The 23771-nt window shown below is 40.2% G+C and overlaps 1 long non-coding RNA gene across 1 annotated transcript in view; it reads right to left on the minus strand.

Annotated features, from left to right (window-relative positions):
* Window positions 1-23428, minus strand: part of LOC121660253 — a 94550-nt gene extending 71122 nt beyond the window's left edge. The window contains exon 1 of the long non-coding RNA XR_006014571.1: window positions 22991-23428. This is a non-coding gene — a long non-coding RNA (uncharacterized LOC121660253). The remainder of the gene's footprint in view (window positions 1-22990) is intronic.
* Between the last annotated feature and the right edge of the window lie 343 nt (window positions 23429-23771).

The following is a 23771-nucleotide window of genomic DNA, read 5'->3' on the forward strand; positions in this document are numbered from 1 at the left end:
ATTGTTAGCCAAAATTGCCCATGAGGTGACAAAACAGGAGTACTGAAGGTTGGGAGATGCAAAATAATTCTCTTTTTTTCCCCTCCCCATGCTTCAGAACTGATTTGGAAGCTCTGCATGTCTAAGCTTCAGCTTGCAGGTGGAATCCTTCAGTACTGCAAGCTCTGGCTGGTGTCTGCTGCCCTGCCTACCCTGAAAACACAGAAGCTACCATAAATTCCAGAGATGTAGAAACTTATTCTTTCTCCTTATTCCCTCAGATATAATAACTGCTGAAGCCATGAAGGAAGGACCTTGTAGGTAATGGGCTTTCCAATACAGAGCTGAAAAAACCTATGAGATGCAGATTTGGTCAGATAGAATATTTTTACGAGGAGGATTGATTTTCACAAAACTTCCATTATGAAGCTTTCTTTGGCCTCATATGGGTTTTCCAGTCCAAACACAGGGGAAAGGATCCACTCCAAAAAGTCTCGTTAGAATAACATTCCCCTCTGAATATCCTATAGATCAAAATTCCATTTCAATCCATCTTTGGAAAAAATGCCATGATCACAGAAGTGTTATCTACCTCCCATTTAGGATTTTGGCCTCTACTGCTCTCCACAGGGTGGAGGTGGCTCTGCCACAAGGTTACTTAACCCAACAAATGTCCTCAGATGCCAATATTCCATCCAATAACAAGAGAAAAGTTGGGAATCCTCTGTGCCAGTGCTTTGAATTGGCTTGACTCACTATCACCAGTACTGGGAGGCTCTGACTTACAACCTCTCCATCTGTGAACAGTGGGAATTATTTTCTTGCATGGAGTCAAGCCTAAGTGAATAAGAAGATGTAATAGTTGGAATGTTGCTCTGACTGGTGTAGTTGGCAGCACAGTGGTAGTTTTCCAAAGGTAAACATCAGTATCTCTTCACCAATCGCCAAGAAATTTGTTGAAGTAAAAATGTTTATCTTCAACAAAATTTCTACAGCTAGTTCAGTTTCCCAGGATTCCCCAAAATAACATTTTTTTTCCCCAGATTTTCAATTGCATATATATAAACACTTCTGTCTGCCTTGGCAGTCATTTTAAGGTTTAATAGTTCCCACCTTTTCCCATGTGGCTCCCTAATAAAACATGTTTTGTGTGTTACAAAAAAAGAAGAGATGACTTGGGAATTGTGGTTGTTTGAGAATTGCCTGTTTCCACTACACCACACTGTTTGCTGACACTGCACTGGGCGGTGACACATCACTGGTTTCAGCCCTCCACCGTTTGTTAGCTTGGCTTTCATTTCCATTTAAAATAGAGGTATTTTGGTAGCAAAAGAAGAAAATGAGGAGCTTGCTTCCATAAGAGTTTTTTTTTTTAAACCTGAGTATTGTGAAGCATCACTCAGTTGAAATTATGCTAAGATATCCAAAATGACAACTTTTCCTTGCATTTCTCTTTCAAAAGGGTGTTCAGCATCTATCAAAATTCCTTCTATAAACAAGACTAACATTTTTCTGTTTTTAATTTTTTTTACCATTTCAGGTAATGATACTTGACTTGCTCCGTAACGTGCAGGGAAGTCTGGTGAATGTTAGGGTTGTTTGGCAGAGAGGAAGTGACTGCACCATTAACACTGTCCAGGAGTGAGTGGTGATAAACCCTGGCACGGCAACAGAAGGAATGGCCAGGCAGAGTGACAAAAGGACTTGTGGAGCACATTCTGCAGTGGGAGGCAGAAGGAACTCAAAACACAACCAGCTCAAATAAACCTTGTCCCCTGCAAGCTGCAAACGAAGCTCAAGAGTGAATGTATTGAGGGTGGCATGGGAGTGAAGTGAGATAAGAGGTTTTCTTCTACTATAGTTTTTAATAAAAATTTAAGTATGTCAGCTTTACTATAAGTGTGCTTCACATTGCAATTAGAACTGTAATCAGTTCAGAGAAGTCCAGTTGTAGCTACCATCTTGAATTTATCTCTCAAGAATTTCCTGCTGTTATTATCTCACCACTCTGGCAGTTTAACTGAGGCTGAATGGCAGCTCGTTGTTAACTAAGAGAAACAAAAATGCACCAAATATTTCCTCGGATTCTGATGGGCTGCTCACATTTTAACTTTAGGCTCCATAAGTTATGTGAAGTTCTACATGGTGTTCATGCTCCCATGTGCTGTTCATGTTGAATTATGGCTGTCATTCCCCTTTTAGCATGAAATATGAGCCAGTTAATAGATTTACCTTATTTCCGTTCAGGATCGAAACCCAGAAAGAACTGAAAGAAAAAAATTCTACCTATGAGTGATGAAATATCAAACAAAATACTGGTATCTAAGAATGTATTCATAAATTAAGCCATTTTTGAGCTTTCAGTAAGGAAATATTAAGTTCCAGTAGATACTGACCTGCCACGTGCATGAATTCCATCCATCCTAATCTATCCATCAATTCCAAGTAATAGCTTGCATCCCATCACATCTAAAATAAACTTTTGCTAATGAGTTCAAGGGAATAGAAATATTTGCTTTGGCATCCTGGATATTTATATTTCTCAGACCTAACCCATTCTGACATAATCAACAGCAGGACAGCACATTAACCTTTCCTCAGTGTTCCTAACTCAGCAAGTTTGATGGCCAAGCACAAAGTCAGGTAGTCCAGATAATTATTTAGGGAAACAAGAATAAAAGTCCTGAGAGAATAATATGAGATTCTAGCCCATGCAGAGACAGGTTAAATACAGATAATATTTGAACTACAAATGCATTGGCCTAGGTTGAATTTTTTCTCCTATCTCAATAGTTACCACAGTTGTTTGTTCAAGCAATGGCTGATTAAGTTCTCATGCCAGTGCATTAAAACATAAAATTAGGACTAACTTAATCAATGGCAAATAAATGACTCAGGCACTGGTGGTGCCAAAAATGCAGAAGAATTTGTCTGTCAGTTTGTAGCATGTTGATAATGTTTATAAACATCAGAACAACATCTCTGTACTTGAACTTGGTAGTTTCTCATGAAGTATTTCTTTTTTGTGGCACCTCCTTTTTCTTTTTGACTTGGTACAACTTTTTTAAGACTTTACTAAAGAAATGCCCATCATACATGGAAGTATTGTAAAGGTGTCCCTTTGAAATCTCTTTTTTGTGCAGTCCTCATCCAGGCTCTGTGATAAATTGAAAAAGTATTTCACACTCAAATCTCTGTGGTAGCTTTAAAGAGATAAAAAATAACAAGTGTATAAAACATCAAGACAGTTCCCTTAGAACATCAAAAGAAATGATTCCACGAAGAGGCCAGCATTAACCTAAACTGAGATAGGGTCTTCAGCTACTCCTTCTTTACTTCTGTGTGAATTAGTCTCGGGGATTTTTTTTACTGCTGGTTTTCATTGGGGGTTTTCTGAAGCTATTTTCAGCAGCTGGTTGTCAAAACTTTTTCTGGAAAGCATTGCTGATATAAACAGACTACTGATCTAATCGTGCAGTAGCCCTGTATTTAATTAAACTTACAGTGTGTCTTCACATTAAGGAATTCTTTTAGCCCTTGAAATGTACATATATAGCCAAACTCTTGGTTTGTTGGAAATGCTTCTTTGGGAAGAAGGTAATGATTTGAAATGTCATATTTCAAAGAGTTACCACACAAGTAAATACAAAGCTTACCTCCCCTGGGAAATACCATATAATGGATTTTAAAGATGAACAAAATCCCACTGTTTATTCACTCTAGTGGATAAAAAGAGCAAACTCATGACTTATCACAATGGTCAATTGTACAAGAAGCTGAAGCAGGTCATTTCTGACAGCCAGTGAAAAGTAACGTTTGTGCTCATAAAAAAACCCCAAAAAACAACCAAACCACTCATGTTGTATTTCATAATGAAAAGCCAATAGAAGTCTCCAGCCAAGCTTTTTTTATCACTGAACTATCTTGATTTATACTTTTTTTGAAGTTCTCAAAATGAAACTTTCAGTCTCTAGCTCACTAAAAATAACCTTGCTCTAGCTGGTTTGGGAGGCAGCTGAGGCAGGTAAGATTTGAGCATTCAGCCCTTAGGAGAACAATTGAGGCATTACTCTTTTGTTCTTTAGAAAGCAACCATTTCTCCTACATATTCAAGTCTGCAAATTCTTAGTAATAAATAGTCCATCTGAAGCTGATTTGTGAGATGGATTTGCAGAACCTGATTTTTTTCTGAGAAAACCCAACATTACTAATGGAAAAATGTGCCCTCTCTGCACATATTTCAGTTCAAACACTTGTAGTTAGCTATTAGCAGTTGAACCACTGAGAGATGCTGTGAGACCCTTAAAATAAAACAGCCCCTTTTCCTCACAATTTTTTTTTCTTAATAAGAAATTAGGCAAAACTCTGTCAGGACTGGTCTGCAGTAGCTGACTGCTCTGGGACTAGCTGACCTCTCCAGCTTTCCACTTACCTGTTCAGATTCGGAGAGTTTTCACATCAGAAAATCTGTTACTTATATAGGTAGGTACGGCACTGCTGGTTCAAATATGATTTATGAAGTTGGTTTTGAACTCACACAAGGCCAACAAACACTCTCAGACCTGGATGTCGGTTCCTGAGCCACACATAAAGACATACCCGACCCTCTGACAGAAAAACATTCAAGATAATATTATAATGGCCTGCAGGACAAAAGACATAAAAATATGGAAAATAAATTCTTAATCTTGCAGACACTGTTCACCTTTCCTTGGATTTACTGTAGCTTTGTATTAGTGTTGTACTGAGGTCAGTTTTGTGGGGCTGCATGATGGTCTCATATATAAAACTTTGGAGTCAGTTTTTTTTTTTTTGCAGCCACTAATGTATTAGGGGGAAATTTCTTTTTACCTTACTAATAAACAGCTTAGTTTAAAATTTTCTCTGTTCTCTCCAATTATTTTAGAACACTCTTTCTTAACCCAAAAGCAATGGAAGATAAAAGTGGAAAAGCTGCAATCTGTTGGATCCCTCCATGTGCACAGGTCCTGAAATTCCTCGTTGTCCTCACCATTTCTCACACACACCTTCATAAGCTTCAGAAGAGCCCCAAGGGACTATTTCATTCAGAATTTCACACAGCAGACAACGAGAAGGAAAGAAGATAGAGACATCAGAATTAACGATTGAATGTTTAAGGGATTCTGTTCAGCAACTGGGCTTATTTTATGCATTAGTGCTGACATTGTTAGACCTATAAAAAAAAGTATTAAAAAATCAACTGCTGAAAGTTCTTTAAGTTCTTTAAACTGGGATAAATGTCATTTATGCTACGCTGGAAACTGCATCAGAAAGGGTGGAAGTTGTCTTTCTTTGAGAGTATTCTAAATTAAAAGCCATAAGGAAACTATTGTGCTTGTGTTCTGCAGAACAAAGTACATGTTGTAGAGTATATTCCTCAATAAGTCAAACTTTAAAAGGTATGGTATTTCAAGCCTTAAAATAACAAAGCTACACTCTTGCAGAGGCTATACCACATGGGGGTGTTCATTTCCCTTTGTCTTAGCTGCATAAACTCAAAATCAACCCTATACAGTAAATGATGTCTGCCCTATTGTCTTGTATAAACACTGTTTTGTTTTTCTTCAGCTCAAAGCTGTGTTTAAAGAAAGCTCTGTACGAATTCCAATAAAGAAACCAGTGTAAGAAAACTGGATTCGTAAAATGACTTAGAACAGCTCCACTGTTACCTCGCCTGGTGCTGCAAAGCCAGCAAAGTCAGATAATATTTTATTTGGAGCTGAAATGAACTGTTGTGAACTCTGACAAACCAGCACTTCAAAGCATTCTGAGCATACTGCCACCAGCACAAGGAAATTTATCGTGACTAAGAGCCTGACTCTGACCCTCCTTGCACCATCTTTACTCAGATGGAAGAGCAGCAGAAAGTCATTCACGGCTCTCTCTGTTGTCTCTGATTTAGAGAAACAGGTCAAAAATAAAGATGGGAACCATACTCAATACACCTATTTTACTCCCAAGAAAAAGCAGCTCAGAGAAACCTCAGACAAAAATTTGGGTGACTTCATGGGTGGCCCATGTGGGACTGAAGAGAACTGATGAAAAGATTCAGATCTGGTGATATTGCTGAATCTTTAGAAATTCAAACTTTCTGGGATTGGGATACAGCCCACATCATTATATTATTTTTACTGAGCCATAGAAATGCATCAACATGGCTAAATTATAATATAAACCACAGTAAAAGTATTTGAAGGCTTTAAGAAAAGATACATATTTTTACAACCTCAAGCCCGTTCTGGATTTCATGGAGACTGGTGTGTAGCAACTTGACATTATTACGATGATAATTTATTGATGATCTGTATATTTCAGTGCCCCTCTGGCTCTCCTGAGACAACATCAAGACTTCTCTCTGCTATGCATTTCGCAGACATAAAGAATGGACTTTTTTGTCCTCATAAATCAGCAGAATAATGCAATTGCTGAATGCACATAAAGGCCAGAACACAAGAGGATTGTTACAGAGCAGGGTATAAATTGTGTTGCCAGTTATCCCTAAATGTTCCCTTTTTGGAGCTTTACAGGTTTTTTTTAATCTGTACTGTGCATAGATGTCCTCAGACATGAAAAACGGTTGAAAACTTGTTAAATTCCTTGATCACACACGAGTGAGTGAATAGTAAATATAGCGTAGCCACCAAGAAGAATTCAAAGGACTTCGAATCTTTAGATCTGATGTGTAATTCAGCTGACACATGGCACGTGAAATTTAACATAAAGTAATGCAAATTGGTTACAGAAAAGCAGTTCAGAAGTAAAAAGCGAAAGGGGAAAAAACACAGAGGGGCTTAATAACAGTGGACACCCAATAAAACAATCATAGGACCTGGCCTGCTGCCAGCACAGCACAAATATACACATCCCTGGAGCTGATGGAGCAAAAACCCCACCAACACCCCACAGGGGAGCAGGGTTAATCTCAGCCACAGCTATGATGTCATCAAAAGCTATTATTTTGTTCCCATTTCTAAAAAAAATTTAAAACTTGAGCACAGCCAAGACAAGTTACACAATGGAACTGCTCTCTCTGTGCTAACATGTGCCAATGGCATGGTGGCTGGAATGCAGATTTAGGTGAAAACAGGGCGGAATTTTTAGGGATTTATCAGCACTGTGGGCTTTTCAACAGCATCCCCCAGTACAGTTTTGGGGTGGCCTGTCAGGGCTAAGAGGACCCTCTCTACAGTGCAGTATCACACATCAGCCCTGCCCAGAGGACCACCACAAAGTCTGTGTACTGCGTGTACATTTTTGAGCTACCATGGCCCATGTTACCTCCTTAGTTAAAAAAAAAACAAAGTCAGGATTAGAGAAATACGTGAAATTTTGTGGCTGCAAATAGTGAATTGCTGGAGTCATTCTTTAAAGGTCCTTTGAAATTTTTTATATATTTTTTTATCACTTCCAACTCCCTTCAAATTCAGATTATGTGTCTCTAATGAGGTTGCATTAAACACTATGGTATCTTTGCCATTTTTTGAACTCCCTTACACAAAACACTTTTTCATTTCTCATTGCCCCACTATCTCTGAGCCTTCACAAACACAGCCTGAGATGCCAAAACCAGCAAAGAATCCCACGTTTGTACACACAAGACGAGAGAAGTGCTTAGCCCTGCCTCTCTGCAGTTGCAGCTTTGCAAAACCATGCTGCCTCGATAGTTTAAAACTTCCTTTCATTGACCACTATAATGTGCTTTTGCAAATCTCTTGATGAATCCCAGGTTAGTTGAACTGTTCAATTACAGCTTTATCCTAATCCTACTTGCTAAGCATTAATGCCAGCAACCTCCCACATCCTAATCCTGTGCCACTTGACACTGACCCACACTCAGTCCCACATGATGTGTGTGTTAGCACAAAGCCACGCAAACAACATATTAATCAGGAATGCAACAGGAAAGGGAAAGAAATAGAACAGAGCAGGGAAGAGCTTTTTAGCAAAAAGACACCACTGGCTCCACACACAGGCTTGGCACATGCAGATTTAAATACATCTTAAAAACAACACAAATGCACACACAAATGTGCTGAATGGTTACAAATCTTGCAGCTAAGCTCTTAGAAGGTCTCTTGATCATGATTTAAAACAAGAGAAAAATCCAGTCTGAGGTCAGATTGAAACTATTAGAATTAGATACAGTCTTAGAAAATGGAAAGGCTTTTATGTGTGATAGATTCCCATCCTATATAATTCACTGCAGACTGGGAAAGTGATTCCTTCAGATCTGCTGCTGACAGCTTAATATTCCCAACGATAATGTTGTCAGGTGATAACACAGGGCCAGCCTATACACTTTGATCTGAACGGAAAGTTCGCTTTAACTGTAATATTCAGAGAGATTCTGCTTGGGAAAAAAGAGCTCAGCTAAGCTGAAAGATTGCCTGAAAAGCATTCAATTGTGGTCAAGTTAGAAATGCCTCAACCTTGAACAGGTCTAAGCTGCTTTCCCTGAACAAACCCTAAAGAGTGACCAAAATTCTCTCTCCAAAAATATTACTGAGGCAGACAAAGGCACACAAGAACAATCCTAAAGAACCTCATACCCAGTTTTTAAAGTGAGTGTGCTGTCAAATGTATTCTCTCAAATTTCAGGAACATGAATATATGGCTTGTAGAAACTCTTGGTTTAAATGTCTCTCCACATCTTTCCTTAGCTAACCACAAGACCAACGAAATTCCTGTAGGTTTCTACATCCATACAGCTAAATATGCTTTCAATTATTTTCCTGGCACAGTTAAAGAAGAATTTCAATAGCGTAAGGCCTTTATATCAGGCTAGTAGAACTGTGTCTTTTAGAACGCTGTTGATACTGTTCTGCTCATGCCCAACACTGTCATTGCACTGGTGGAAGGCTGGACTGTCCCTGTGGGTACTTGAGCAGGAGGGAAGAGCTGAGCAGCGCTGCCCACCATACTTAGGGGCTAAGGACAATTATTCCCTGCCCATGGGCAGAAAGTGCACAGAGGATAGAGAAAAGTAAAGTGATGCGGGGACAGGATTCTTCTCCTCAACTCCATATTAACCATTGGAAAATGTAGAAGTACAACTGTAGCATGAGTAGTAGGAAAGAAGCAATATCTCCATCTTCCAGGGAGCTCTAAATTTTAGGAGGAAAGGCCAAACAGGAATGGCCAGGTTTTGCACTGACCTCAAGAGCAGCCCATTTACATGTTCAGAAGTTCTCTTGTTATTCAGAAAATCCTTAAAGGCTTTCAGTGCAGAGAAGCCGATTTGTGCTGCGTTTGAATCCATGCCATAATTGATCTGTCCCTGTTTTCCATGTCATGTTTCTGTGTCCAGTGTAAGGAACACTCTGCTTGAGGGTCTGGTCAGAAAACAAGAACCTTGTCAGTGCAACCCTCTAAAGTATCACATGCTGAAACTGAGGGGTTTGAGGTGGCAAGCAAAGTGGCACTAATGGTTAAAAACCACCAACACAAACTGGAAATGGGATCTGAAAAATAACCCAACTGTTTTGGAGATTACTCTGCACTAGAAATCAGGGAATAATTTGGAAATTGCTTTCAAGTATTATGTTTACTAAAATTGCTTTCCTACCCTGACTGAATTGCAGAGTTATTATCACCTACCACACATACCAGATAAGCTGTAGAATTTGTAACCTGAGCATTATTCTTATCATAAGGTTTTCATTAAGAGCTTCCATGTGATACTCCGGTGTTTATGTGCACACATACGTGCCCCAGTGCTCTGTGTGTGCATCATCAAATTACTTTTCTTTTAATTGCAAAATCCAGGTCATCTTTGTGCTTAATACAGGCATTCTGGAGTGGGGAAAAAGAATAGCATAAGAATAAGAGTCACTCGATTTCCTGAAATTCAAAGTACTACTGTCAGTGAGCCTTAAATGCACTTAGCAGAGTGGTCAGTGAAGTGGAAAAAAAAAGGAAACAACAACATCTTTAAAAAAAGAAATTGAGTATATCACCTAAGCACAATAAACCACTTAATAACATAGAAACTTGAACTTCAGCAAGGAGAAGGACAAGAGCAGCCATTTCTCTTATCGGGGCCTGGTTTTGGCAGAAGTGACAGATTGGATTGATTTCTCATTAGGCTGTCAATTATTAATTTTAATCCTAATACACAGAGTGAATGTTTCATCTTGAAAATCTGGACTTGAAAAAAACATATTGTCAAAGGACTGCATGTTCATTCCCCCAAGGAACAAAGTCTCGGTGAGCTGAAATCATGGTGCAATTTTCACGCAGAGCAGAGTGGCACCAGGACCTTCTCCTCACTGACCCCATGGGATTCATTTCCAGGGCAGTTTCAGAAATAAACCAGCTGAGTTTTGTTTTATCTTCCTCTATACAACGGTTTAAAGTTTCTCACTTGGACATACCTCCACAGGCAGCGGGATTCTCCCTGAAAGAGCAGACTCCCAACAGGAAAAGCAGAAATAGTGCAGGCTGTCAGCAAGTCTGTGCAGAGACCCTCTTTGAACAAGGCATTCAATCCCCCTCAGATTTCCACTAAACCTGCTGGCCACCTCTAGGATTTTGCCTGGACTTACACTTGCTTTTTTCTCTTGTCACCTATACAGGGGTTTTAAGTTTTGGAAACGACTCTATTTTTTCCATTTTGACCCAACAATGGCTTAAAGGTGGCTGGCTACATATTATTATCAGCCCATTGGGGAGTACTGCAGAACAGACTACAAAGATAGAGCTATCAAATCCACGTGAGCTTGGTTAGAACGTGTTTCTTTCATGTAGAGATGATAAAAACCTGTGGAGTAATGGTAGGTCATGCATCATCAAAAAGTACACATGGAACTTGTCCCTTGCACAGTTCTCCCCTTTGTCAGTCCATTATTTATCATAAATACACCTTTTGTCACTACCTATGTCACTACCACCAGGCTGTTTACGTTAATGAAAAGCAGACTGACAAAATACTGGTCTCATATACATGGAGAAAATATCCACTGATTTCAGAGTGGTCCAAAGCTACTATAACCCTGTGTTTGGTTTAAATACTTACATATGGACATGTGCTGCTCCATGTTTTCTAGATCTTTTTAAAAGGATTTTTCCACATGGTCTTCTCTTAAATTTTCTGGTGTACAATGAACTTTTTCGAGCCAATGTTAAAGTCTCACCTAACTCACCAGATAAGATGGAATCTGTGCCTTCTGAGCACCAGCAACTCTCACCCTCTGTTACTGGGTGTCAAAAGTGCACTAAAAAAGAAATCAAACAATAAACCACTATGGACAGTAAGGAATAAAAGTATTCCTGCCTTCCCTCACCCCTTTTACAACTCTTAGTATATCTTATGGATGCTATACTGCTAAAGACACAGAGAAAGTGTTTCCATTTGTGCAGGAGTATAATATATAAAATAAGTTAAATAAATTATAAAAATGGTGGAAGACTTTACACTGTTCTCAGCAATATATTTACTTGCCTGTATTTATTTAGCATTGCTTGTTAATGTTTTTATTCTTCTTACTTCTAGTCTTTGCAACCTTTTCTGCAATGTAAATCTGACAGCTCCTCCTGCCACCCTTCTCACTTTTTCTTTAAACTTTCAGTCTTACACTCTGCCCTCTTTCCCTCGAAACTTAACCACAGTTTTTGGGAGTGTTTCTGTTCCTGGCAGGGCTGCCAATGTCTGGTGGCAACCTCTGCATGGGCAAAGGCTCCCTGCAGAGAAATGGCAATGTTTTCCTTTTCCGAGAATGTTGTGTCCCCTCGCTGTTCCGCTCAGTGTGCGGTTCCTGGCCAGAGGAGCACTTTGTCCTAAGTGTCATATGCTTGAGCCCTCCCTCCTTCCTGCTTGGGATCATGAGATTACTGCTAACAATAATAATGTCAACATTCTGAATTTACAAAATAAAAGGCACAGAGATTAAGCCCTTTAATTAATCCGCGAGGGGAATAATCCAGACGTTGCTACCAGAGATACTGATTTTTCAGAGGTGGGGGAAAAAACCCTCAACCTTGTTTAAAATAATTTTCAGAACATTGCAAATTACTAAAACCTAAGTAGCAACAAACCCTCTCCATGCTTCTCAGCAGACATTTAAAAGCAGCAGCTGCTCAGGGCAACCCCAAATCTACTTTATGGGCTAAGGCTGGGCTGTTGTACCCTGATGCAGGGAGATGGGCTGTTAGCAGCACAAAACACAAACAGGGGCTGTCACAGGCATCTTAGGCACTCTCCCAAACTCAGATGGAGTTTTCTTGAGCTGGTTCAGGCACTGGGGATTTTTCAGTCCAGTCCCACTTAGGAGCACCCTTGAACGAGCTTGGGGCTCTCCATGGCTATGGACACGAGGGCACAGTGTGGTACCAACTCCTGCTCCTGCCCAGGTGATGCTGCCCCCTGTTCTCTTGGCAGAAACAAACCAGGTTTCACTGTCGACAACAGAAATCTTTTTCCTGACCTTTAATGAGGGCTGAATTGGGTCTTTTTTCACACAGCTCCATGACTTGGTATGAGTAAGAACATTACATCTTCTTTTAAGGGTATTTAGTCACTGTTGACTTTTCCAGTATTGGTGCCAGCTTTTCTCATCTTGTTGGAAAAAAAACCCCACAGTGAAGACCCTGGCAGTGCTATAGTGGAGGTTTCATGGTTGTAGAAATCCTAAAACTATCATGTATTCTTCTAACACATGTGTTTGGGAGTGCTAAAACACTGACTTCACCCACAAGTAGTTCAGCATTTTACAGAGTTCCACTTCCCTGCCCTCGAGAGCATTCTATCTTAAATGGCAAAAACAAAAGAAGTGAAGACACCAGAGCAGAACAGAAAAATATTTATTTTTAAAAAAAACCTCTGGTCCTTTGTTTCATCATTTTTGTCAGTAGCTGTAAACAACTTTTATTGCAACAGTAAATGGACTAGTATGTCTATGAGAGAGTACTGAAAACTATAAAACTATGTATAATCACTTTTTAGTAATTAAACCTTTTTTCTGTCCTTCAGCAAAGCTTGAAGGTGGAAAATGGCTAGGAATTGCTTCATGGGCTCTTACAGGAGTCAGTCCAAATTCCATTAGCACTGGTGGGAGGAGGTTCAGACCCACAGTTTTGTTCTGTGAAATGAATGGAATAATTTCCCAAGAAGATGGCACTGATTCAGGAAGACTAATTGTAGAATTAAATATGAATAAAGGCATCTTTAAAATTATACCCCAATAAGGCTGGTGAACATTTCTTACCCTACAGCCATAAAATACTTTTCTATACTGAAAAAATTCTTATAGTGTCAATAAATTTTTACCCCAATCCTAAAAATATTAAGAAAAAGATTTTGCTACATGAAATGCAAGGAAACACTTGCTACATGGATTTATTTGATTTATTAATGACATTAAGTACATTTAGGAGTTTCAGTATTAAGCAATGTATTATTACTACTGCTGTACTAGGACCAGCAGTTCTGCTCAGAGGGTGATGTTGAGAAGTCTGAAAAGAAATGACACCAAAGTTATGCAGATGTTCCTGGGACAGCAATAGGAAGCACAGCACCTACAAACTCAGTTTCTGGGAGGAGGAGGCGATTCAGACAGCTGAACTGGTATGCAGAGGACTGAGAGGGAGCGAGGATAAAGGCTGCAGTGGAACAGGCAGGGGTCTCCGGGTGTTTTTTGCTCCATGACTTGGAACAGTAGGATTTGAAAGCATTTTTCCATCAAAAAAAATTACACAAAATGACAACAGTGAGGCCCAGCTTTCAAGTCTGCGTATAAACATCAGTGCTGGTTTTGAAACTTGTGGTCCTTTAGACCTCCTATTTTATTTTCAAACAGCATACCCCCTGCCAAGAAGTTACATTTTTTCCCTCTTTAAATAAGCAGCTAGGGTAATGGCGTGATGAACAAATTTCATTTCTTTCTGTTCAGTTTTTTCCATCTTTAATACAGCCTCCAGCAGGCCAGATGGCACCAATGCAATTGCTAGTAAGTCAATACATCTGGCTGCATTCCTGAAATGACAAATCTGATGGATAGAGCCCCAGCTCCTATACAAAGCCTCTTTTCAGAACGCTCTCCCTGGTACTTGTCTGCTTTAAGCAAAACCTAATGTGTGAAAACAAAATAAAATTGAGCTCTTTCACCACCCCGCGCTAACGTTTCATTTGCAGTGTTTTTATTAACGCTGCCCTGCTCCTGTACCTCGGCCCTGCTCTGCCCAGAGCTCACTTTTTGGCACAAGACAGGCTCTGTTCGAAGCCCTCCCTCCTCTGGAGCTGCCAGCAGTTCAAAGCAGGTTACAATAAACACTCTAGGCTTTGCTCATTAAGAGCTGCAAGATTGTTTAGGAAATTGTCCTCAAAGAGAAAAGAATCTGAGAAAAGCAGAAATTGAGCAAATGTTTCTTTCAGCCTCAATAATCTCTCGTAGGGCAAATTGGGAGTTAGAAATAGGTGTGACCTGTTGGCATCAGCAGAGCAGCAATCTGTCAGCCAGGCACTGAGCTGGTGCTGCTGCTGCAACCCCAGCCATGCAAGGTGCAAGGACTTGCACAGCATCCCTGGATTATTCACAAATCTGCAGATGAACTCCTGGAGGAAGTCGTTCAGACCAACAGGAGGGTGTGTAGCAGACAACCAACAGACAACAGCAAGTCAGGGGTTACCCACCTCCAGAAAATCACAGAGCACTGCACATCAGGTGTTCAGCACCTCCTAGACAACATTCGACCTCATCTTATTTTATAGGAATGACTTGGGAAAGCAACCAGCACCAGACAAAATGCAGAAGCCCAAAAATTTGCCACTCCAGCAAAGAACCACTCTGTCCCCAAAACTGTTTTGCAAAAATAAAGCACTGTGTGAGGTGTGATGCTCGTAATTTGTGTTTATTCATCACTGACAGACTTGTGGAAAGGGAGAATTTATTTCTGCGGTAACTGCAGTCCCTGCCATGATAAATATCAAACAACTGACAGTTTTAAGTCACAGCCCCCAAGTTACTTACACAAGAACTGGCTCAGTCCTTGAAACATTTACCCTTAAAAAATAGTGCTTTGCCTCCTGACTAAACCTGCTGAAGGCACTGAGATGGCTCGGGGAGTAACAAAGCTGTAAAGAAATCAAAATATAGAAATCAAGAAACTCATATTATACACACTAATCTCAGTAGTTAACAACTAGTGAGTAAAATGCTGTGTCCAGTGGGTTAAAGATCCATCATTCCATCCCAAATACAAGCCATGATTTTGAGTCTGAGCAGCCCAGCCCCATTGTGAGCATTTCTGTCTGCAACCTGAGCTGAAGAGTCTCAGTCCAGAATATTAGGAGAGCAACACGCAAAAATCTCTGATTTATTGGGTACAGTCTTTGGGCATAGAAACAAAAATGACGACAGTGAAGCTTTCCCAACCTTTGTACTCTGCACCAGGGCTTGGATTCCCTCAGAACTCGGGGTTTTCTTCTTAAAGGGGCAAACCAGCTCAGGTGGAGCATTTCAAACACACCTCCTGCAGCTCAGAGCTCATCTCCAGACAAAGAGCATTGTGTGTTCAGGGGCAGATCCCTTTTAAAAACCCCTGCCCTATTCTTCTGAAGGCTTTTAGGATTCATTCTGCCTTAGTTATATCCCATATGGCGAATCAAGTTACTCGCAGAGCGGCTTTTTGCATAGTTCAGTAATATCAAAATTTAACCTCTACTTAAACAGATTTCATTGTTTTAACTTTATTTTTTATGAATCATAGAAAGAAAAATTATCAAAGCCACAGCGGGACTCAGGGTCTGGGTTGTACAGCACAGATAAGGACCCATCTGTCCAATTCTCTGTAACACAGCATCCCTGGCCTGTTTCTCATATGTGTTTGGGGAAGAAAGGAGAGGAGTTGTGGTGTTTTCAGTCTCTTGCCAGATAATGTGGGTAGCCCTAAAAGTTAGATTCACATTTTTCGCATTTTTCAGTGAGCAGTGAAAATAAAATCCTTGGCCTTATCAGTAGTTTGTGCGTAAATTATTTCAGCCTTATTTTAAAAACAGCAGTGCAAAAAAATACTTCACATACCTCAAATATCAGCAATCAGCAATAAAAAAGGGGAACTTTTCCCTCACCATATAAATTAGAATGTAAATAGCTATACACAAACTTACACATGGAAACACCCAGCCAATGGATTATTAAAGGTTATCTCTAAATTTATGACGTGAAACTGTGTCTTCAATGCATGGTTTCCACTGGTGAAGACACTGAGATTTCAGACCTGAGGTTTTAGATACTGAGCTACTATTATTTAAAATATCACCCAACATCAGAGAGATCTATAGAATTATTCTCTAAATGTTTTACCTAAGAGTTTTAAAAAAACCCAAAACCTGACAGCTATCCTTTTGAGGACAGTGTTCAGATGAGGAAAATTGAGACTAAGAGAGCATCCCATCAAGTATAAGGGGCTCTAGGATTGGAAGAGAGTGAAAGAACCTTATCCTCCACAGCCTTCCATCATGTTTCTCTCACTGTCTTACTGTTTGTAGTTCTTACTTCTTAACCATTATTTCACCTTTCAATCCACTGTAGCCATTAATTATTTGACTTTTAGATTCCTTTAATCTCACCAGGTTGCTTCTCTAGCTGTCCTTTGAGAAGATATTACATGTGGGTGAATATTTTCAATTTTCTCCATTTGTTTTTATCAAATGACATATTTTAAATTGCCTCATTTTTCCATGCAGTTTTTGCCTACCAGTGTAGTTGCTGCAAGGACTTAAATCCTGTAATATTAGAACATTATGAAATAGCAGTAATGATCTAAAAATAGAGAAGACTTGAAACAGCTTTCAATTATGGAGAATCCAAATTATTCTAATTTGGAAATATATTTAAGCAAATTTGGATGTGTTGTGCAGCCAGTGATTTTTCACCACTTTCATTTTGCTCAGCTGCATTCCATGCTGATCATCTGAAATCAAAACTTCACTGGCCTTGTCACCCTCCTTAACTTGCTCAGCGAAACAGCACTGAGAAATCGCCCTGTTTTTGAATATTTATCCACTGAGTCATGTACTGAAGCCTAAAACACAGCAGTTGAGGGGGAGTCTCCACACATTAAGTCACCTTTCAGGATTTGGCCAGGGAGAAAAGGAGAGCACACTGGCTGTGTTTGGAAAGAGGCTGTGGGGAGAAGGGGAATCAAAGTAAGCACCCTGAATGTGCTGATAGTAAGATGAGCATGAAAATCCATGTTTTATAGGCACTTACATCCCATTGGAGCTTTTTTTATGTTTTAAATCTGCCCTTAGATATTCAGGTGATAGGGACTGTGGAAAACAGATGGTACCCAGCCCTGGGGATACTAATTACTAGAAAATCAGCATAGCCGAAAATGACATAATCCAAGTGAGCAGGGATTGTATGTTAAAGCTTGTGCATTATACAAAATAATAACGAATGGACTTTTCTTCTGGTTGAGGGATAGGACAGAGGCCCTGGAGGTGGTTACTGCTCTCTCCAGATTTGATACAGGTACCTTTTATCACTGGACTTGATGAACTTTTCCTGTCTTTTCCCACTCCTGAGAGTGGTGCAGCCCCAGCCTCCACCAGGATTTCCAGCCATTATTGCAACATTATTGTTAATAGAAGAGAAATCAGTCCAAGCCACATTAGCAATGCAAATATATCTGAACTTTGGCTGGTTGTATTAGATCTGATGCCATTATGGAGAAAACCAGTAATCCCACTGTAATCTATTCCTAGGAAATTCAATTAGGCCGTTCGATGTGGGCGCTGCTACTTCGTGATTAGCACATCACAGGGATTCACCATCATTAGCAAAGGTAATGACTGTTTATCTCATCCCTCAGGATCACCTACCAGCTCTGAGAGCTTCACCTCTCTCATTTTCTAGTCTGAGTGGAGTCAGGAAGGTCTTGGAAAGGTTGTGGGATTTGGAGATTGCTCCTTGGAAACACGTGCTCAATGAGGAGAGGCTCAGGCATAACTGACATAGTTTTGATCTGAATTCAGACCCACAGGGTTTTATTCAACACAAGAAATGATGCTGGAATCACAGTTTGGGCCTTTGCCTGCTTGGGTTGATTTTCTTAAACCACTAGGTACTTTTATTCCTGTTTTTCAGCAAATAACACAGGACAGATAATCAGTTTTGACTGACATTTTGAGGGATTCTGAGCTTTTTTGTGCAGCAAAACATAGTGGGTAGGAGAGCCCTATCTCTTGCTCTCACTGCACCTCCTCAGATGCAGAATAAATGTCCTGGATTCAGATGTCCTCCTCGTTGGAAAGAGCCCCTTGGCACCTGATACCCTGGTGTATCTGTGTAAGAGATATCATGTTATCAGTGCTGCTCAGAACAAAGCAGCCCATTGTCTTTGGTTTAGAAGAAGTTATATGTACCAAATCATTCACCAAAGACTGTGATTCTGGGAAAAAAATGGAGCATACATGAACATAATAACCAAGTATGTGTCCCACTATTTTGGGTTTTGTTTCAAGAGAAAACTGAAAATTGGAGATCATATCTAGGCAAGAGCAACCTGTGGCCATTGTAAATAAAGGTGCTTTTCAAGGTCCATTAAGCACTAATCATACCTGAGATTAAGGGGAGAAGGGGGAACCACGGGTCTAAGGTTGTTTAAAGGGTACATTTCATACTATTAAGAAATTTAAGACAGAGACAGGTCAGGCTGAGTTCTGTTTAATTTAAAAGATACTAATCTCAAGCGTTAGTCAGAGGTCTCGGGATACTGGATGTCTTTCTCGTGACAGTGCACAAGGAAAAAGTGAGGAGAGAGAGTTTCAGGAGAAGAAAGAGAAATGTAGTCCTGCTCAGGCTTAGTTTCCTCCATTTCCCCCAGAAAAACACAGTTTAGGAGCCAGTTCTGGAATTATTCTCACAAATTTTCGAGTTGCTTGTCTAAAACACATATTTAAAATATCCTCCCCTAACTTTCCATCTGACTTGCTGCACTATGGAACATCCCTCTGGGTGAGTTCTGCTGCTCTGCAGGAGTGGTTTTCTCTCAGTGCTTCAGCATTGGCACCACTCACCCAGGCAGGGACTGTCTGTCAACTGCACCCCTGCCCGCACACTGCTGGGACCCAGGCAGGCACCAGGCACGTGCTCCTATCAGATAAATCAGATAAATCTGATAAATCCCTGTGCTGTCAAACAGAAGCACTGCTTCCTGCTGAAAACGGTCTTGCCAACTACTGTACACAGTTTGTCGTGACTAAAATTTGAAATACGAGTGCAGTGATGAAGTTCTTTAAGCTGGAGAGGGACTTTTGACAAGGGTTTGTAGTGATAGGAGAAGGTGGGACGGCTTTAAGCTGCCAGAGAGCAGGGTTAGATGGGATATTGGGAAAGAACTCTTCCCTGTGAGGGTGGTGAGGTCCTGGCACAGGGTGCCCAGAGGAGTTGTGGCTGCCCCATCCCTGCCAGTGTCCAAGGCCAGGTTGGACAGGACTTGGAGCAGCCTGGGATAGCAGAAGGTGTCCCAGCCCATGGCTGGGGGTTGCAACAAGATGATCAAGAAGATGATCAAGAAGATGATCAACAAGATGGTCCCTTCCAACCCAAAACACTCCATGATGCTAGGATTTTAGATGTCATTCATCAACATGGGCAATGATAATTTTAGCCTGAGCCTAATGGAGAGGATCTGGTGACTTAACACAGAGTTCTGGCAGCCTGTTCCCAGCAGCAGGTGAATTATCCAAGGGTACCAGCCACCCAAGCCAGCAGGCACTCATCTTCCTTCCAGCCTCAACACAGACCAACCACTCAATCCGTCACCAATTTGGATAAGGGACCAAAGCACTCAAGACCTGATCCAAACCCCAGTCAGATCCACTGGTCCCTCCTCAGCTCCAGCCCATCCTGACCTGCATCCCCCTCATCAAACCCCCATTCCCAGCAAAAACCCGACCCAGGCACAGCAGTGCCGAGGCGATTCCAGATTCCTGCTCTGTTGGCTGGGCAAAACAATCCCAAAACAAGGTCAGGGAGGTAAATGTCACCTTTGAAATAGAAGGAGGTTTCTGTAGCACATTATCACGTAACGTAAACAACAGTGACACCAGAGACAGCTAAAGTTTGCAGCTGTATTATAAACTTTCTTCCATCCCCCCCTGCCTAGGAATAAGTCATCCAAACAAGCCCTGGCAGTTTTGACTGCTCAAGAAACTTTATGGCTGAGAGCTGCACAGATGATTTACTGCCACGTCCCCTTTTTCCCCTCAAGCTCGCACTAAACTGAAACCTCACAATTGTTTAATGGGGGACAGCACACCCGCCTTTTTCTCTTTTTTTTTTTTCCTTCTTGCTTCTCATGAGAAAACTTGTTTTATAGATCTTGTGAAAGAATCTGTGATGTCTGATTACAACATGGAACTATAAATCCAAGTCTTAAAAACAGCGTCTCCCTTTTTATTTTCTTTCTTTTTTTCTTTTTTTGTGCTCAGCAATATCACACTTGTTTTAATGAGCCAACTGTCTAGGTATGAGAGCACACGACTGGAGAGAGAGAGGAGATAAGACAAAGCTCCCTGCTGCATCCTTGACGTAGCTGTGATGGATGCTGCTCTAGCAAAGCTCAGAGCTGGTACTTAAAGCTGTTTATAAACTTCAGGCCAGCTCGTTTGTGCTCGTGAAACAGCCTGAAAAATGGAGGCCCAGAGCAAGCCTTGATGCACTGAGGTGCTGCAGAGGAGATGCTGCTCCAAGTGCATTGCCTTCACTGGTCTGAGATTTAATTCTGCAAATACTACAAGAGTCTTCATTTAGTCTGTAAAAATTGACATATGAAAAGTAATTGGTTTTGTATTAATTTAAACAGAAGACAACATCAGAGGAAATGCAGCCACCACTTTTATAGGAACAGGTGTTTCACTGAATAAAATGCTTCAAATTCAGTACAAAATATTTCATTTTGTGTTGTGAAAACGGAAAAATCTCGATTTTCCATTTTCCGGTTTCAGGTATTTTCCTCTCTCTTCTGTTATTCCTTTCTCTCTCCAGAAAGGATGAAGCAGTATGAGATACTAGAAACACAAGGAAGTCCAACTTTTTTATTTCACTAAGATTTTTTAGTTAGAAAAAATTATAAACATTAAGATGGTATAAAAGTGGGATTGAAGAAACCTGATGTAATGCTTAACCTCTAATTTAGAGCATTTTTAAAAGTTAATTTGATGTGTAGATCTTTCAGTAAGATATAATCTCTCAAATAATCACAGAACAATCAAAAAAATATTCAAGCTGATTATTTTATTCAATGAACTTTTCATTCATCTCTAAATAGCACGGAGGTCTTGGGGGAATAACTTGTTTATTTTTTCATTCATTGTGACAAATGCTTGACTACATCATGAGTTTTTCTGTTGATACTAATAATTTATGTTTCAGATTCATGTACTGCTGTTTCAGAAACAATGGGGCTGACCCCTTTTGTTAAGAACCATCAATGAAACAGTATTGTTTATTTATTTAATAGGAAAACAGCCTGGTCTCTAAATTGCTTTGCTCAAGATAGAGCGAGATGTCAGCAACAGTTCACAAACTGCATTGTATATTAAAAACCCAGAGCTGCAATTTAAATCTAAAGGAAGGTTTGAATCTTATTCAGAGAAAAACTCCTTAATTTTTCCTGTAAAATCAGAGCTTTTACAAGATCAGCTTTTAAACTGAGTTTTCAGTACCTTGCAAATAGGTTTCCCATAATATTTACCTGTCACTCTGACCCAAATCCCAAATGACTTTTGAATTTCAACATTTAAGATTGAGTCCTTGTGAAATTTAAAGGAACTGTAAAATGAGGTCTGTATCTGGTGGCTGTACATGGTTTTGTCTTTGTTTTTTAAGAGACAAAGAAGCAGCAGGGGGACACATGATTTCATTTTTTTAATTCATTCATTTTTTTACCATCTTGTCTTTGATGCCTTGGAACTATATTCAGAATGCAGCAGAAAATGAAAAGTCATTTGGCAAAACCCAGTAGAGGCTCAGAGTGCAGGGGCAGAGAATCCCACAGGGCTTTGGAGAGCAGGGAGATGTTCAGATCAAAATTCACTATCTGGAATAAAGAATATCTCTAGTAAGCAACAGAGGGCTGCCCTTCTCTCCCACATGAGCCAGTAGAGGGGACATGGACTCATATGTGAGATTAGATCCACATCCAGATCAGGATTTTAGCTGCAATACCATTGTCCATAAACAGGAGTGGGCAACATTATGGATTAAGTTCAGAATCCTTAAACACTCTATTGTGCTCTTATGTCCTCCCTATAAACCATATAAATATAGAAATAGAAATAGAAATAGAAATAATGAATGAAAATAAAAATAAAAATAAAAATAAAAATACATATACATATACATATACATATAACTAATGAATGTAAATAAAGATAAATATAAATAATATATACACACACTAGGTCTGGGCTATCCAGGCAGCCTCCCAAGCCAGCCATGTGTAAAGTTAAACTTTCCACATTAATATATTTATCATGAGCTAAAACAAAATCTAGGATTTCTCAAATAGATTTATTACTAAAAAAAAAAAAAAATCAAATAATTTGCAAAGAGATCAGAATTAGTTGTGTAAGGATCCAGGGACTCTGTAACTTTTGGAAATTCTAAGGAGAGAAGAAACGTTGCAGGCTGGGAAAGCACTGCCTGCCTGTTAGGAAGGGAAACCGTTAAAGTAAACAAGATTCTCTCATTCCAGAAGTATTTGAATAATGGTTAGTTTCAGTTTAGCTGCTGAACTTTCCAAAGGCTGGGTGTGCTCACAGCACAAGGTGTACCAGCCCTGGACAGCCATCCATCAAGCTGCAATGGCTCTGCATTTGCTGGTTGAGCTTTTTGACTCGGGCTGCACAATTTTAAACCAGAAAGTGTCAGAACTCTGCTTTTAGCCTGGATCTGCAGACTTTAAAGCTGAGCACAATTTCCTGCATCCCACCACCACCACCATCCCCCGCACCTTTCATAACACACACTCCACTTTTACTCACCACTGCCCCAAAAACGCTGCACACACATTTCTGGCTCCCAAGGAAAACATCAGGGAGTGGGTGTACTTCCTTCAGAGTGCATTGTGCTCAAAGATAAGCCAAACACAAAACAAAGAGCACATTATGAGCAACTGGAATAGCAGCTTCTGAGGTTTCCAGTGCTTCAGTAAGTTTAAAGTGAAGTGGATATTAATGACAAGCAGCTCCACCATTGCTTTTTCCTGGGTGAATCAGGAGAGGACAGTCCTTGCTGATAATGCTGAGTTTGTGGTGTTGCTCAATGAGGGGAAGGTCAGAAATGCTGTGGTGCACATCTACTGTAGGAAATACCACCTAGGATATGGACAGAGAGGTAAATTTACCCAGTTTTGTTACTTTTCAGTGCATATCAGAGCTCCACAAAGCCTCCCAAGAACCTGGTTCACTGGGGTGGAACATCCTGGGTGAGATGGGTTAGGCAGGGCATGCTCCAAATGGAACTTACCTGTGTTGCATAAAATGTTTCCTTACAAAGGAGCCTAGCAAGCTTTTCTCAAAATAATCCTCTCCCACTTCTGACGTTTGCAAAAAGCTTCTGGCACTTGGCAAGCAGAGCATCTTTGAGTTAGGAAAAGGTCCTTTTATTTGTCTCATCAAATTCCTTTTGGTTTGTGTTGATATGAAATTGTTAAAAATCTCCATTTCCTTTCTCCAGCCTGCCAAAATAGCAATTAACTGCAAAAGGTGGCTGATTAAGGTCTCAAAGCAACACGGAGTTTGGAATGATTTTAGCTTTAAGTGA

Source organism: Corvus kubaryi, unplaced genomic scaffold, assembly GCF_017639235.1.
Source record: "Corvus kubaryi isolate FWS band 111438036 unplaced genomic scaffold, C.kubaryi_AGA036_p1.0 138, whole genome shotgun sequence".
Classification (NCBI taxonomy): domain Eukaryota; kingdom Metazoa; phylum Chordata; class Aves; order Passeriformes; family Corvidae; genus Corvus; species Corvus kubaryi.